Consider the following 18496-nt stretch of genomic DNA (forward strand, 5'->3'; position numbering starts at 1 on the left):
GTTTAGGCATTTCAGAATGTCTAAAACATCATTTGAAATGGAATTGGTCCACTGGATACTTGAGTTAATCAATTACTGCCCATGATCTGCTAAGGCAGATTTATCCCCATGTATTCTTACAGTATAATAAAACATACACCTCAGTTGAAATCATACTTTGAATTTTTTTTTTTTACGTTTTCATTATATTTTAGCAGTTTTTTATGCAACATCCAAATATACTCAATAAAATAATTGGATAAAAATACAATCACCATCATGTTCCACTAAGTGCTCAGCATAAATGAGTGCACCTCATTTTAAAAATGTTTAACTTGTTTATCCATTTCACCATGCATATAGGTAATATATTTTGGTACAGTTGAATAAAACAGGTTTATTTATTAAAATAAAAATTTGGCATTTAAATTTATGTGAAAATTTGCAAAACCACATACCACAAAATATCAACACATTTTTAGATTTTTTGTTTATAATTGTTAATAATTTTCCCTAGCATATAATTTTGGGATACTAGTGTTTGGAACATTATTATTTTATTAAATTAGGTCCAGATTTGGTTTCAGCACTGATGAATTATATATATATATATATATATATATATATATATATATATATATATATATATATATATATATATATATATTTTTTTTTTAAATATCCTATAGAAAATATTAATTTAAATTATTGCTTTGAGAGGGGTGTACTTATTCACTGAGCACTGCATGTTGTAATATTCTGGTCACATAGCACATTAGAGCTTGTCTAACCTAAAAACATCAGCTTTATCTCAGCTTTTTGACAATTAATGTAGTAAAATTTTAAACAAATCATTATTATGATGTTCAATCCAGACTTAACAATTTCATAAAATGGGAAATGGTGGAAATATGATTGGATAATTACCTATAAACACTTTGCATTGTTTTGTCCACACTGTAAACAGTTTTTTTTAAAGCAACCCGCAGTCTAAGCCAGGCTAAATATGGCCTTTCCAGCCTTTCAACTCAACAGCTCTGCTATGCCTGAACTCTGAGCTTACTTGGCAGTATTACAGGCACAAAAAACAAAACAAAACGATCCCCAGCTCTACTGCTCACATGTGTAAAATAGTTTCGAGGAACAGTGGAAATTATTTGTACTTGCCTATTCTTTGCACTCACAGAAGCAGAATCTGAGGTTAATATATGTGGTGTACGGATGGTTGATAGACAGAATAAACAATTTCAGCTACAATTACAGTTTCTTGCATGGTCTAAACTAGAGTGGGAATACTAGGTACTCTTCAGAAGAAAAAAAAAATTTACTTTTATTTTCAATTTACACCAGCAGTAATTATAAAGCCACCCTGTATTATTGTATTTGTTCATCTTCAAAATTCCTTCAGCATAGTGAACTCATGACAGCAGTTTTCCTGGCTGGCTTCCAAGCATAACTGTACTCTCTTTTGATTGGCTAAATACATAAATCATGCATATTCTCATTGGTCGAACCCAGTGTTCATTCCACTTTCATTCATCTGATGCATGCTCTTGGTTTCCCACCATTTCTTCTTTCTCTTTTGGTTTCAGTCACACCTCGTTTGTTTTCTACAAGTAGAGTACAGATAGTACAAGTTAGAAGGTCAAAGTCGTAATTTGAATCTCATTTTGAAGAAGGATTCCCATGTGTTTGTCCCTTGCCAACATTATTTTGTGTGAGAAAATGATAATAGAAGAACTTGGGTTCAGTATGTTTTCAGAGGTTTCCTGCTCTGAAATGTCACCCTCACATATACGTCACTACTTGTTTTGGTTTCAGCTGTTTTTCTGGCTCAAAACACTGAAAGACAACATTGATTAAGGAAATAAACTAGAAAAAAATTGGAAATTGCTAGTAAATGTACAAAATAAACAGCAAATAGCGTACTGATATAACAAAAGTTTCTGAAAAATGTTGTAAAAGATTTTCTCGGTCACATATTTGCCATTCATTTTTATTTTATAATCTTTAAGAATTACGTTCGTTTAAAAGAGACACTAAGGTTACAAAATGTCAAAACTAGATTGTAGGATTTTACTAACTTTATGCTTGACTTAATTACAGTTTTTATTCATTTATTTATTTTAATTCAAAACATAATTAACAAATTTACATAAATGTTCAAAGCTGACACAAAGCTGAAATGATACACAACACAGCTTATAGAACAGTAAAATGAAGAAAAGAAAAAAAAGCATAAGGCAGAGTCTAATTTATTTTACTCACATGTTTTGAATAATTTGTGACCATGAAATCAATATAAAGTACCTGTATTATTAACAATCCTGAACTTTTTTGTGATTAAATTTTTGTTGATTTTACATGTGAATGGTCAGAGCATCTTTAAAATATTCTTTCCAATGAACAAAACAAGATTCACTCCTCAATCTCACCAGCCCACCTAGAAAAAACCCACCCAACCCCCCAGCGGTTCCAAAGTCCATGCCATCCCACAAATAATACTGCACTGAGATAAATAACTAACAGAAAATAAATACATATAAACAAAGATACACATATCTTAAACACAAACATAATAAACACAGGGTATATTTACAGTCTATGATGTCATAGAAAATAATACACACACACACACACACACACACACACGCACACACGCATGCACGCACACACACACACACACACACACACACACACACACACACTGTATATATATATAGTTGAAGTCAGAACTATTAGCCCCCCTGATTTTTTTTTTCTCCACAATTTTTGTTTTATAGAAAGAAGATTTTCTCAACACATTTCTAAACATAACAGTTTTAAGAACTCATTTCTAATAACTGATTTATTTTATCTTTTTCATGATGACAGTAAATAATATTTTACTAGATATTTTTCAAGACACTTCTGTACAGCTTAAAGTGACATTTAAAAGCTTAACTAGGTTAATTAGGTTAACTAGGAATGTTATGGTAATTAGACAAGTTAACGATATAACGATGGTTTGTTCTATAGATTATATCAAAACAAAATATAGCTTAAAAAGGCTAATAATTTTGTCCTTAAAATGATTCATAAAAAATTAAAACTGCTTTTAATGCTTTAGTCAAAACGTTCGTGTGTGTGTGTTTGTGTCGGTGTCATGTTTAGTACCTTCGCGACACGCGCGGGACTGAGCCAGGGCAAACACAGTGTCAGTGATACACAGTGATGTCTGCTTGTCTCCTACAAAAACAGATTCTGCGGACACTGTGTGATGTTCTGAATGTTTATAATATTTTTGCGGCAGATGGACGCGAGTCGCTTTCTGTATGTCGAAAACCAAAAGCTTCAGTTAAAGCAGATCGACCGCAATGTGCGGATGTCTTTCCATTTCTGCGCTTGCTTTCTTGACCGTCACCTAGCAACAGCCATTAACAAAACAGCAGCTCGATGACGCAAGCGTACCGGGGTTCAGAAGGAAAAAAGACAGTGTGAACACAAACCATCCGAGGAGGTGGCAAGGTGAGACAATCGAACTTGGGAACACCCTTTTGAAAGCACCCTTAGTCTCCAAAATGAATGCTACAGAGCGGTAAGATGACCTAAGATGCAGAGAGGAATTGACTGCGGCGACGGAGTTCGAGTTTGGCAAAGAACTGTTCCAGAAAGCAGGTAAGACAAAGCCAAAAAATAAAATAAACAAGTAAATAAACATGACAATGTGGTAAAATCCAAAAACATGGCAAAAATCAGGGGTCAGGGGGATTGCTTTTGAAAACACTGTAGGTTGGGTTTAGGGAAGTGTGTTGGCGGGTTAATCGGTGCTTTTGAAAACACTATTGGCTGGGTTTAGGGAAGGAGGAGGGTGGGTCAGTAGATCAGTCAGTCAGTCAGTTGATCGGTCATTCAGTCAGTCAGTCAACAGTGGCCTCTTGTGGATTACACGAGAACAGCAGCCACCAACAGCACTCGTGAGAGAAATTTAAGATCTAAAAAAGCATACACAGCGGCCTTTGGTGGATTTGCGAAAAACAAAAACTGCAAAAAATAAAATAAAATAAATAAAAATACTTCCTGGGATGCATTTGACGCTCTCCAGAAATGTATATAGGGGTACATTTTCAGAATGAACCTGGGTTGAATAGTATATTGTAAAATGTAAATCATGTCACTTTGTGTTTAAACTACATCTGTGTGAAAAATAGATCACATAATTTAATCAAAATATATAACATAATAAAATGTATTAAACACTAATGTAAAATATTTTATTTGTGCTTCTTTAAAACACTTTTCCTATTCATTAATAATCAACATTAATCTCTATTAATAACTGTTAACAATCAGCTTTTTTGGAGGACAAAGGGAAGGAATCTGAGCTTGTTGAGACCACACTCCTGACATTTGCACATTTGGATAAACTCACAGATTCCAATAAATGTGCCATTTCCTAGCTTTCGACTTCCTGTGTTCTGCCAAATGTCAGTTATTTTCCCCCACCCACGTCATCCTTCCCTGACCCGAGGCTGAGAACAGAACTTCCCCTACAAGACTGAACACTCATCAGTCTCAACAGCAGCTAAAAAGTGTCTGGCGTCTGATTGGTGGTTGGCTGTGATCATGCTCCTCCTGGTTCGCCGGCTGGCTAGAGCATGCTGTGATCACGTTAAGAACGCATGGCAGCATCTCTGACTGTTGGCTCATGTGTTTGACTCTTCACTGTTCTGTGTTAAGTGTAGATGTCAGCCTTTTAAGGACTGCGAAGCTGTGTTGGCATTTTATAGGATTTGGATCAGAGCTAATCTAAATGCAGACGCTTAAACAGCTCATTATTTATCAACTTGCTTTGTTCATGAATAGTTACTGAATATATTGGGTTTCTTGTGGGTCATTAGTAAAGTATTATAAGGATTAGCAAGGCCTTCACTATTCAAATATGTATTTTTGGTAAAGAAATAATTTTGTTAAATCAAAACTGATGGTAAAAACATTTATAATCTTAGTTTAGATTTATGTTTTAAATATTGCTTTTAGGAAAATTAAAATATGAAATATTTAAGCAGCTAAACGGCATATTAGAATGATTTCTTATAGACCATGTGACACTGAAGACAAAAGTTATGACTTCTGGAAAATATGAAGGGAAAGTTCACCTAAAATTGGAAACCCCATCATCGTTTACTCACCCTTCTCTTGTTGAAATCTATTTGAGCTTTTTTTTTTCTGTTGAAAAAAAGAGAAGATATTTTGAAAAATGCTGGTATAGCTGATGCCCATTAACTTCCATAGTAGCTATATTTGGGTGAATGTATCTTGCTTCCTCAAGTTTGAAAAAAATTCAGATGCATTGATTTATTTATTTGCTTTTCAGCTTACTCCCTTGATTAATCAGGGGTCGCCACAACTGAATGAACCACCAACTAATCCAGCATATGTTTTATGCAGTGGATGCCCTTCCAGCCGCAACCTAACACTGGGAAACACTTATAGTCTCTTGCATTCACACAGATACACTACTGCCAATTTCAGTTTATTCTATTTAACTATACTGAATGTGTTTGGATTGAGGAAACCAACGCGAACACGAGGAGATCATGCAAAAATCCACAAAGTATTGTCAACTGATCCAGCCGGGGCCATCAGGCTACCCTCTGCACAACCATGTCGCTCTATATCAATTGAATCACAAATCAATTTGGATTTATATGGCATTTTGGATATTGTGAATTTTCGAAGCCAAAGATAATCGTTACTTGAATAATCTGTAAGCATGTGATCCTTAAAAAAAGTAACTATAATCTAATTAAGGGCATTTTAATTTGTTATAAAATCTAATTACAAGTCTACTGCATTATTAGAATGATTACGAAATCCAAATTACAAGATTGTAATGTAATCACGTTTAATTAGTTCATTATGTAAAAAACACTGTTATGTCAGAATCTACTGTAAAAATGATGGGTTCCTTACAATCAATTCATATTGGGAAAACATGACAGAATTAAGTAAACTTATTAGTTTTAACAAATCTAAGTGAATTGAACACAATACAATCAATTTGTCCCCATAAAAATTCAAGAACTGTGTTGTTTCAGCCTATTTTAAATAAGTTGTTTGAACAAACAGCAAGCATCATTGTTTTAGTGTATCCTAGTTGTTGAATGTTTTAAATGGGGAAGTGAAGGTCACATTGCATGCAGGTCCATTTAAATAGCTGTCTCAACAATCTGATTAAAACAGGGAAATGATATTTGTCCAGATCAGCATATTAAAGGGTTGTTTCTCCAAACACTCGTGCACTCTTGCCGACAGACAACATTGTACACTTATTACACAATTATTTTTTTTTTCTTCGCACAAACTACTGATTTAAAATAAGCTGAAACAACACAACTCTTGAAATTTCATTGAGGCAACGTCATTTTTTTATGTTCAATCCCAATAAATTTGTTAAAAGTGTTAAGTAAACTTAACCAATTTGTGTTGGGACAACATAAATGAATTGTTTGGAACCCATGCCCTTTTTACAGTGTATTGCACACTTCTAACATACAATTAGTAAACCACAAAATCTTTTTTTAAATTTCTAGCATAATCCTCTAAGACAAGGTTTTGGTCACACTTTACAATAAGGTTAATTAGTTAATGCATTTACAAATATGAACTAAGCATGAACATTTACTAATGCATTACTAACATCCAAATTCATGCAAGTTAACACTGATTAATGCACCGTGAGGTAACATAAACTAACAATCAACAACTGAATTTTTTTTAAACAAACATGAACAAATACAGTAATAAATGTATTGTTCATTGTTTATTCATGTTAGTGAAGGCATCGCCTAACATTAACTAATACAACTTTATTGTAAAGTGATACCAGGTTTTTTTGACTACTGCACAGACTTGCAGTGTTGCATCACTAGAGTTGTTTGTTATCAATTGACACCATGTCAGATTTCACGTGTGACAGGATCACAACACCCCGAGGCCTCAGCAAAAGCTGCAGAAATGCACACAGACTTTCTTTTTCCTGATGCCTGATGGTGTGCTTGCTTGAGTGTGCTGTGAGAGCTTCTACTGGCCGTTTGTGAAAACAGCAGACACACATAATCACACATGCGCACACAAACAAACTCAAATAAGATCAGAATGTTCTGTTTACAGTGAGCTGAGGAACAGCACTCTAAAAAGAGGAAATATCGCTTCTGTTATCCTTGAACTGTGGTTCACTGCCTGGTGCATATAGATCACGCATCAGCACAAAAGACACAAACCTTTTAAAACAGCTTAAAATAAAACAGGTATATAGTTATCATTGAGAGAACAGCGGCTTTAGATGCAACATACATCTGGAAAACAATGTTTAGAGATTTCCAACTCAAGGTTTGAGAACTCCTGGAGGTTCATGATGGAACTGCATGAGGTTTGTCGGTTAGTGAGGGAGTATCCGGTAATTAACCTAAATTTTATTGCATAAAATAAAAATAAAAAACTTTTAATTGTAGTTGAATTAAATTACCATTCAAAAATTTGGTGTCAGATTAAAAAAAAATCTCAAAAGAATCAATAAATTGATCAAAAGGCATTTATGATGAATATTATTTCAAACATATGCAGTCCTTTCAGAATTTGTGCACATCAAAGCAACATTTTATGGTTCCAACTAAAAAATTTTTAACACTGAAAATAGTATGAGATATTTCTTAAACATCAACTAAACTTAATTGTGGGCTACTGAAAATTTGGACTTGTATTACAGGAAAGAAATATAATTTAAAATGGAATGCAGTTTTTTTTATTATTGTAAAAAAACTCTAACTTTGTTTTTAATCAAATAGGTAGATTTGCTCATTATAGTCTAAAACAAAGCTGTAGATAGGTTTTGAAGAGCTCAAATTAGTAGAACATCTACTTTTTTTTCAGTGCATTTTCTAAAAGTCGAAACGTATATCTGCAGATCCTCTGGGCCGCTTCAGTGAAGTGTCAAAGAAGTTCATCAGGCGGTGAGGAAACCCTGGTTTGACGAGTCTGGTGAGACGGCAGGAGTGAGATCTCACATTACGCTTAGTTTCTGGGTCACTCGACTGAAGACTGGAACACAGCCTCTTCTGGATCATAACCAGAATGGCTTGGTTACAGAATTTGGCTCCTGTTGTGTTCTGCAAACTGGCACATCATGTTCCTGTTGGCCCGTATGAATTAATTCATCAATGATTTAATACATACCTCAGGTCTTAAGTGATATGACAATTTTTAAAGTAAGACATAGTTATAGTATAACATCGTTATAGTATCGTTATAGTAGTATGGATCACCAGTGACATTTTTCAGTAAATAATAAATATTTTTTAAAAATAAATATTTGATGACTCAGAAAGTGCAATTCAAACATAATTTAATATATAATACCCTGTATTAGTTCTGTATTTTAAAATGTAGTGGTATATAGATTTGACATAAAAACCACAGAGCATCTACAGTACATTGGCTTATCCCCTTGTCATAATAATGCAAATAAACCAAGAGCTGTAAGCATGATTTGGGCCACAGTGCACTAGTTTGGAAACACTTTCAGCAAATTCAACTTTTGAACTTTTGGCTTCAGATGTAACAAGTAATGCACTAATATTACAAAGTAATACAGTCCCATCTTCTGATTAAAGAGTCTGTTAGTCAGTTATTATTGTATTGTAAGGTGAGGTGGACGTTGACAACAGGAAGTGCGAATCCAAATGCAAAGTCTTTATTTATTAGCAGGATAGTTAGTCAAGCTACAACTCAGGAGCAAACAGATGTATAAGGACAATCCAGAGTCGTGGTCAATTAAACAGGCAGAGGGTCAACAGGCAGGCAGCAGGCAACGTACACAAACAAACAAGGCAGAGGTCAAAACACACGGCAAAACAAGGTAAGGAAAACGTGTCATAATGTTCAAATAAACAGTTTAACAAGACTCAGCCAGACTTTATAGTCCATGTAATCAGTTCATAAACGGCTTCAGCTGTGAGTGAGTCTAATCAATGAAGACCTAGAGCAGGTGTGTATGTGTGTTGCATGACTGGATTTTGTAGTCCATATACTGGCAGAGTTTTATGAGTTTACCAGCAATCTGCACAGGTTAGATCGCCGATGATTGTGACATGTTTCTCTTGTTAAGTGTCGACGTGCATTTGGCATTGTGTTTGCATCAAATGAACAATCATAAATTATGTAAACTTCTTTAACAAAACAAAAAAGCATGAGAAACAACATTAGCACAAAACATTTGCAGGACAGTCAATGTTTAAGCAAGTTGCTAACACAAAGTGTGCATTATTTTTAGCATTCAGCATAAATTATTAGCATGTCTATCTTTAAGTTTGCATCTTGCTAATGCTAACATGCTAAAGTACGCTGCTAACATTTATCACTAAAATTGTTAAAAGTAACATTGTTTGTATATGCACTATTTCAGCGTCCTCTATATTCACTAGTTACTAATATTCAATGTAAGATCAGAGGTCAACAGTCACCTCAATTATCGAATAAGCCTTGACTCAGTCCTTTAGGCTAATATTAGAAACAGCATCAACTGCCAAAACTTGTGGCTTCATCTATAAAAGTGTCATAATAGATTTATGAGCTGCTGACAAGCTCAGGCGTGAGGACAGATCCCTAAAAATATATTACAGTTCCTGCAATAAAACAAAAGAAAACAAAACAACAGTTTATATAGTTTAAATAAAAATTGTAATGGTATTTTTTTGCTTTCTATCAATGGAATGCAACCAAAAAGCCCTAATGGAATATTGCACAAAGCACATGAGAAACCAATAATATGACCTGGTTTTAATGATTAAATATTGATGTTTTGCAATGTTTTTTAATAGCATTTGCAGCTAAAACCATTCTGTGAGCTTCATATAGACACAATCACAGGACTTTTTGTCTCATTTTGCAACAGGATTCTCTGACACATGGCAGTAGTCAACCGTTTAACAGGAAATCAAAAGAACATAGGTTTATTTACACCATAAATTTGTGCATGACAAATTGCTCTTGCTTTGGTAAAACGTAAAAACTAATTGAACTCATTTATAATAAGTTAAAAAAGCTTTATTTGTTTTGGTGTAACAAGTTCAAATAATTTGTTCAAGTTTCGCTCTTTTACAGTGACACATGACATGAATGATGAAAAGTGTCATGTAGACATAATCAGATGTAACATTAATTGATTAATTGATCTGTACAATGTAAAATGGTAACTTTCTAAATTTGTTCCAAGAATATCCTAAAAGCAACTCATGTAAACACCTTCATTATAACTGAATTCTAAATAAGATAATACATAAATTGCTTATCCATATAAACAGAAGAAAACAATGAGAAAGCCACAAAGACCCAGAAGATGTTTTTGTTGTTGTTGTTACATGTTTCATTTGGAGTTATGTTTTGGTACAGTGTTATTATGGGCAGTGTGTTATTTTCTGCTAAAGTTATGTCAACACTTCAGCTGTGCAGATTCTGTAAAAACATTGAAAGGAGTAAGAAAACCAGAGATAATATGCAATATTATGCCCTTGCTTACGTCTGTCTTCTGCCATGTGTTTAGTCTAAAGTTTGCTGACTCTCCTCCAGTCCTCTAATCAGTGCTCTACGCAAACAGTAACCACATCTCCTTTCACCCACATTGTTTGCTGTGACCGAAAGACCTGTTATTGTTATTGTTGTGGCTTTGACATGAGAATTCTGAGACAAAGTCTTATTGGTGTGTGAATGAAAGTCCCTTCATGCAGCGTGTAAAAAGAATGGTTCTTTCCAAATGAAGTGAAATTAAGTGCATGTTTATAACAGTGACATGGTCAATAATTATGCACTTTGTTGCATTTTGTTGTATTGTTTAAAATAAAGCTTTATGCATATTATATCTTAGTTATCTTAACTGAAGAGTATCACAAAACAGTTATTTTTTAAATGTACTAAATCATTTTTCTATCATTACAATAGTGTAATTACAAATTTGTTCTAATTTATAACATGCAACTTTCAACAGAAATTACATCAAAATTCCCAGGTTGCAAAGAATTCTGGCCCAGATTTGGCATAAAGTTGGCACTGGCATACAGCATGTGGGCCAAACATGGGCCGGGTTTGGCACAGGTGGCACCATCTTTAAGCCGGCACATAAGACTTGAGCCTGATCAAATGTAATATTTGGCTCAGATGTATAAAATGTATATGTGGGCCACAAAAGTTTGGCCTATCTTGACCCACTTTTAAAATACATTTAAATTATTTCTAAATAAAATTCTACTAATCTGGTTGCTTCGAGTAAAACTGTAGCTATAAAGCGAAATGCTTCATGGGTTTAGCAAATTCATTGCAGTTGTGATGCATCTACATATCTGGCCCAGTTCAGGCCCAGTTATGGGTTTTTAACTTGGCTAAGACTTGGCCTAGATATGGTCCATGTTTTCCCCTTGTATGAAAGCCAGACTTGGTCCAATCATGTACCATAATTCACTGCGGCATGTGGGCCAAGCAAAAGCTGATTGTGCAGGGCACATCTGGGCCAGAGAAATTTTGCTTTGTGGGTTGAGCATATGAGCTTGTATTCAGTATTCAGCAGTTTTCTTTTGTCATATTTCAAAGAGTGAGCTTGACAACCACCTGTAGGACAAACTCCTCCTATCTTAATGAACCACCAGGGAATACTCATCCCGGGGCCTCTGGAGATTGTGCACCACCGTTGATGTGACCCAAGACCTGTGAAGAGATGATACTAACCATAGAAGACTTCTAGAGGTATCAATGATCCTGGACCAGGCCGTATCCTGAGCAGATGTTGTGGAGGAGTGAAGTGGAGAGCATGAGACTGATTCCTGAAAGACCACAGTGACAAACAAGCTTTCATATTGATCCTGTGGGCCAACCTGAACACCTCCTGGTAACCTACCCCCACCTGCAGCTTCTCTATGATGAACAATGTAAATAATTATGAGCTTACATATAAAGACATTTATGCCCTACTTTTGTGGTTAAAAAACTAAAAAAGTTAATTCACATTTAATATACATTTAATCTATAACACATTTTGATTTAATTACACTAAACATACAATTAAATAATCTTACAGTCATTTTGCACTAATGTTATATAAATATATATATAAAAAAAATATCTGTAACATTTACTCAAATAAAACTACAAGAGAGGCCCTCAAATCCTACTGGCATTTGTAAACAAGAAGTTTAACACTGGATTAAAAGGTATACATTGTTTAATTGTTTGTAAAGCAGTAGCTTTGTAAAGTAGTTTTTAGGTAGAATAAAATAATTTTAGCATGTGGTTGGCATGTTTTAACATGAAAACATGTTCTTATATGTAGCTGTTGGCTAACAAGCTTTAACTTTCCTTAGCAAGTTATTAGCATGTTGCCTCGCGAGAGGCGTCCGAGGTGTGAAAAAGCGCACAACAGCGGCCTCTCGCGGATTCGCGAAAACAAAAACTGCAGCCGTACGTACCCGCCGGGACGTATTCCGCGGTCTCCAGAAACGTCCGCGGGACTACGTTTACACAATGAGCCCGGGTTGCATAATTTCTAGCATGCTTTTGGGTGTACGTAACAGCAACCCAGGCTAATTCTGATAACGTTCCCCTATATACATTTCTGAAGCAAGCAAAATACGTGCCAATAGCTACTTTTTTGCAGTTCGGCGCTACGGGGGGAGCAAAGGGGGGCATTGCCCCCTCAGAAAGAATTTGTGCCCCCCCCAGTTTTCATAAAGGGTTGTTCACTTAAAACTTAAAATTCTTTCAGTCAGTAATTATAACTACTCTCGTCATTCCAATCTTCAGAACTTCACACATTTAGAGACTGTATAATATGAAATAGCAATTAAATTATGAAAATTGTGAGATTGAAGCTAGGCATATAGTCTAGAAATCTGGTCCCCGTGTCAGGTCAGGTGCGCCATACAGCCATTAAAACATGCACACCGCGATGGAGTCAGACTCAACTCACACAGGAGAAAACTTGACTAGTGGATGACATGAGACGAGCAGCCTAATTCATTACATGTTTTGGTTAACAAATTCTTTAAACACAACTCTCTTGAGCTCCAAAGAAAAAAAACGCAGAAGAAATTTGCTGTTGAATTAATTTAAGGAAAAACGCAACTGCCAGTAATCTTCACATTAGTTTTTCAGTTTTGTAGCCTATTAAAAATGTTTAGTTCACTGCACAATCCCACAGTAGGCTACACTATAATTATTATTTAAATTTATTATATCCATTATTATTAATATTAGTAAACTAGACAGAACTCTTTTTAATGTTTGCTTTCATTTTGACATGCTAAAGAGCACTTTTACAGTTTTGTAAAGAAATATCCCATTATGCAGCAGCATTCTTAAGTTAGGACACTTGAAAATGCCTTTTGTGTTTAAAGATGATCAGCCTGCGAAGTCAAGTTTACATTGTTATAAATGGAATAGGTATATGCGTGAGTTAGTGGATTTGCTGCGGATCCACCTCTCACATGCGCTGCAGGTAGGGTGAATGATAAATATGTCATTTAGGCTATACTGCTATTTGCTCTTGCAAAATTAAACACCAGAAAATATATTGTAGGCCTATAAAGGTAAAATAAAGTTAGCATATCGAGTTTGTTTTGACTTGTAGCTCATGGCCCTACAAAATGAAAATAACTTGAAAACAAGTTGTTGAAATGTAAATAAGTTTAATAAATAATTTTAATGACAGGTAAGCCTAACCTAATGGTTTATGATGGTGTTTTTACAAATGCCAACCGGACAATTCCACGAAAAAAAAAAAAAAAAGTGGTTACGATAGCCTAAGATAAATCTTTATTTTTACCTTTAAAATTACAAAAAGTTAAAAAGTGTATTGAGTTGTGTGTTATCCCAAAAATTAACCAACATTCATGGTAATAACTGTGAATTTATTTATCTTTTTAAGGTATAATTCTGGCTACACTAATGCCTAAATAGTAACTACATCATTTTTTTTAATGACATTAGACTGCAACATTTAGCTTTTTCCTAAGACTGGTTGGTGTTGGTTGCGTAATGAAACGTGATGACTGAGTTCACTATATTTATTTACCAGTTATGGAATAGTCTGACCGTGGGTTAGCTTGCATGTGTGGGCATAGTTTCACGTCTTTACCTAAAACTTTTAGGCCTATTATTTGAAAATTAATGGAAAGAAATAAGGAGGATAAAATATGATATAAAGCACTCGTTTAGCACTGAAGCTATGATCTGTCTGCGTTAATAAACAGTATTGTTGCATAACCTTCGATAACAAAATCAGTAATAGTGAAACTGCATATTATTATTACTATAAAAAAGCATATTATTTAATTGCTTTAAGTCCGTAACTCAGGCAGAAATGCAAAGTCTGAATAATAAATGTGAATAATAGCCTATAAAAGGAACAAGAAGTGCCAAAATCAGTCACCAGGGGCCTCATGTACGAAGACTTGCGTGGAAATCTTACTAAAACATTGCGTACGCACAAAGCTGTAAATGTGCGTAAGCAGAAAAAAATTCAGATGTATGAAACACTGCGTACGCCAAATCTCACGCATATTCTTTTGTACATCCGAATGAACGTGAAACTGAGCACAACATGCACGAGCACAAAACCCCTCTCTGCCTCCTCCCTCGTAAGAATATGCTAATGACTCTAGTTTGGCAAAACCCAACGAAAAAGCAATGGCAAAAGCAAGCAAAAAGAGAAACTTTAAACAGAATGTGAATTGGAGGTGCTGCTTTCGGAGGTAGTCCGGAGAAAAGCGGTGTTATTTGGAAGTTTGTGGTCTGGAATTAACAACAAAAGAAAAAAATAGAGTGGGGAAAGTTTAGCTGATGCGGTTAACACAGTTGGGTCTGAATATCGCACTGAGTGAATCAAAAAAGAAATAGTGTGATTTATAGTTGTAAAATGTTGTAATACCCTTAACAGTCTCAGTGGCGCAGCTCGTAAGACGCATGTCAGCATGTTTTGACACATTTGAGCATGAACTCGGTTCGAATCCAGCGTCTGATGAACTCTCTCTTCTTTTTTCCCCCGCTACATATCAGATTTTGCCTACTATTTATCACGAGAAAGGCAAGTAGGAATCATTAATAAGTTTGTGCATCATATTTTATTTGCACATTTATTGAATGGAAATGTATCTGATTCACGCATGCAAATTCATCTTCAGATAGTGTCTTTATAGCAATGTGCGTGCAGTAGATAGCTCAGATTACATTGGTAAAACAGGAGACCGCTGCAAATTGCGCTTTAATGTTTGGCTGGTCAACTGTATGGTATGGAAACCTTATATACCTGCTAGATGAACCCGTCTCATACAGCTGCCATTGCACGGCTCAGACACTTTGTAGAGAAGAATTTAACACAACTACCTCTAGGAGTCGCCAATGGAAATAAAACAGACATGCACAAAAAATGTGCGTACGCCAGCCATAAAGCTGGCGTGGAGCTGCGCACATTCCCACGTTCAGTTCATTGTTAGTAAATCCAAATGTGATCGATTCTGAGCGTGAAAGTTTTTGTGCGTACGCAGCGTTGATACATGAGGCCCCTTGTCTAGTGCCCCCCTATGGGATTAAAATTCCCCCTCACTTATGACACCCTGGCACCGGGCCTGGGTCTACTGTTTTCCCGTAAATCCACCTGGACAGACTGACTTACTTACTGACCAACTGATTGATTCCCCCACTCCCCCCTTACCTAAGCCCAACCAATAGAGTTTTAAAAACCACTGATTGACCCCTTCCCTAAACCTAGAAAAGCCCCATTCACATCCTGTTAATTACTTGTTTATTTTGTTAGCTTTTGTTTTTGTTTTACCAGCATTCTGCAACCGTTCTTAACCAGACCTGAACCCTGTTGTCACTTTCAAGGCTGCTCTGTGTCTCACGTTCATTTTATTTTTCGCTTTTGTTTTTGTCTTACCTGCTTTCTGGAACCATTCTTCACTGGGCTCAAACCCTGTTGTCGCAGTCACCTCTGCTTTGCTTCTCAAGTCCGCCAATGTACGTGTCAAGCTACCAGACAAACTGGTAACAGCGGAAAAGCTGTCCATACGGAAGAAAGCGGTCAGCTGATAAGCACGAAAAGAAATGACATCATACTACCCCTGTGCAGCCATACCCAGCTCTGGCTACATAATTTGTGATCTCCAGAAATGTATATAGGGCTACGCTTTCAGAATGAGCCTATGATGCCTAAATCACCTATTATTTTGAGGAATAATCCCTGTTCATAGCAAGCAATTGTGCATAAAACACAATTACACATTCGAACCTCAATTATGAGCTAATCAGCAAATGTAATATGTGCCTTAAAAACCAAATATAAATATACTTATTATTTATAGTGCTTACTGCTTACAAAGTTTTTATTTTATTTTATTTAGTTTCGTATTAAATTACCTGCTACAGTAACAACCAAATGATGAAATAAGCAATGTTTATAAAGCTTTACTCACATTGTCTGTTTATTGCTTTACTTCAGTTTCATGAACTGAACTGTTTATTGCAGTAACAAGAACACTGTGGCGCTGAATAGAATCAATAACAGATCATTAATGTAGAGGAAGTGAGAGCTGTTAACTAACTAAACAGAGGAAGCTCGGCTCAGTACTTGACCTTCCCTGCAAACACAATAGAGAGGCTGATCCTGGATCTAAAAGAGCTCTGAATATGCGAAACAGAATGAGGAAAAGGGTGGCGCTGACTCAGCTCTCCCATGGGAGTCAGGGGTTAGAGGCATTTCTGAGAATCAGCAAATAAATGCAGATAACAGATTGCTGGACTTCTGACTAACATGTGATCCAATTTAAACTTAGCGAAAGGGAGGATTTCATAGCTGTCAAAGCTTAGTCAGTGATTGTTCAGATTAAATACTCCTGTGAAAAAAAAGATGAGCATAACTAAACTGAAAGTGCACGTTCCTATGCTTAAAGATAATTTAATATGAATTTTAAAATCCATTTAGGAGTCTACTACTCTTTCTGATGCTTTTTCTTACATCTTTACCTTCAACATAGTTCAGAATGTTGCTAGCATGCTTTGTTTTGGTACGTTATTAGAATGTTAGCTACATTTGACCTCACAGAAAGGATGGTTGCTGAGTCGCTGATTCAAGCCTCGGCTCAGTTGGCGTTTGTGTGGAGTTTGCATGTTCTCCATGCATTCGCATGGGTTTCCTCCGGGTGCTCCGTTTCCCCCACAGTCCAAAGACATGTGGTACAGGTGAATTTGGTAGGCACATACATTGGCACCTAGGCTAAATTGTCCGTAGTGTGTAAGTGTGTGTGGATGTTTCCCAGAGGTGGGCTGCGGCTGGAAGGGCATCCGCTGCGTAAAAACTTGCTGGATAAGTTGGCGGTTCATTCCGCTGTGGCGAACCCAGATTAATAAAGAGACTAAGCTGACAAGAAAATGAATAAATGAAACTACATTTGAGTAATTGATTAAATTTTTCAGCTCACTCAAATCTTTAGACAGCAAAACTAAAGACAAAAGTAGCAACCGACCAGAAGAACAGACAGTTTTTTATGAGTATCTTTTGTGATCTCATTCTGCTAGCATTTTTGCATGATGGTGACTTATTAGCTGTTTCCGTCCATCTATTTTATGTGCATTTTGAATATGTGTACATTTTGAATATGTGTACACTTTTTCAGATCTAAAATTTCTCTCACGGGGGCCACTTGGGCCTGTTGTTTCCACGTACACGTAAATCCACCAAAGGCAGCTGTTGACTAACTGCCTGACCAACTGACCAATCCCCCACCATCCCCCTTTTCTTAACCTAACCAATAATATTTTAAAAGCACATATTGACCCGCCCAACCCCTTCCCTAAACCCAAATGTAGTGTTTTGAAAAGCAATCCAGAAAAAGAAAAGCCCTCTGCCTTTTTTATCACGTTTTCAGATTTTACCACATTCTCACCCTGTCATTTACTTTTTTGTTTTATTTTTTGCCTTTTGTTTTACCTGCTTTCTGGAACAGTTCTTCACGGACTCGAACACCGTTGTCACGGTCAACTCCACTCTGCATATCAAGCCTGCGGACGTATGTCGACATACTGGACAAACTGGTAACAGCAGAAAAGTCGTCCACATGCAGGTAAGCTAGTAAGCGAAAAGGAACTGCATCATACCGCCCCCTAGTGTTTTTTAAAGATTAAATGCAGCCATAGCTCTGGCTACACAATTTGCAATCTCCAAAAGCATATAGGGCTACGTTTTCAGAATGAGCCTATGTTGTAACCAATGTATGCGCATAACTGAGTAGGATAACTTTTTATTCGAAAAAAGAAGCAATAAGCGATAAGAAGCAATTTGCATAAACTACAATGTAAACATTTTTAACAAACAAATTCCAGTATGTGCATTAAAAAAAGATTATGTGATTTTGTTATAATTCAATTCAATTCAGCTTTATTTGTATAGCGCTTTTACAATGTAGATTGTGTCAAAGCAGCTTCACATAAATGGTCA

At 35.8% G+C, this 18496-nt stretch overlaps 1 protein-coding gene and 1 long non-coding RNA gene across 6 annotated transcripts in view; one reads left to right on the top strand and one right to left on the bottom strand.

Annotated features, from left to right (window-relative positions):
• The first annotated feature begins 7208 nt into the window (after positions 1-7208).
• The window catches only part of si:dkeyp-92c9.4, a 66901-nt gene continuing 55613 nt past the window's right edge, over positions 7209-18496 (top strand). The window contains exons 1-5 of one of the 5 annotated variants that reach the window (XM_073931756.1): positions 7209-7420; positions 7928-8015; positions 8728-8878; positions 11658-11896; positions 18006-18122. The gene's annotated coding sequence lies outside the window, so the exon portion shown is untranslated. Of the gene's footprint in view, positions 7421-7927; positions 8879-11657; positions 11937-18005; positions 18123-18496 lie in introns of those variants that run through there. The other 4 variants (XM_073931759.1, XM_073931760.1, XM_073931761.1 and 1 more) reach the window with 4 other exon arrangements.
• Positions 8700-18127, bottom strand: LOC141379098 (uncharacterized). Its single transcript, XR_012395079.1, has 3 exons — positions 17990-18127; positions 15941-16062; positions 8700-11831 (listed from the first exon to the last, which is right to left on the bottom strand). It is a non-coding gene; the product is annotated as an uncharacterized lncRNA (long non-coding RNA).

This window comes from Danio rerio, chromosome 19, assembly GCF_049306965.1.
Source record: "Danio rerio strain Tuebingen ecotype United States chromosome 19, GRCz12tu, whole genome shotgun sequence".
NCBI classification, from domain to species: Eukaryota; Metazoa; Chordata; class Actinopteri; order Cypriniformes; family Danionidae; genus Danio; species Danio rerio.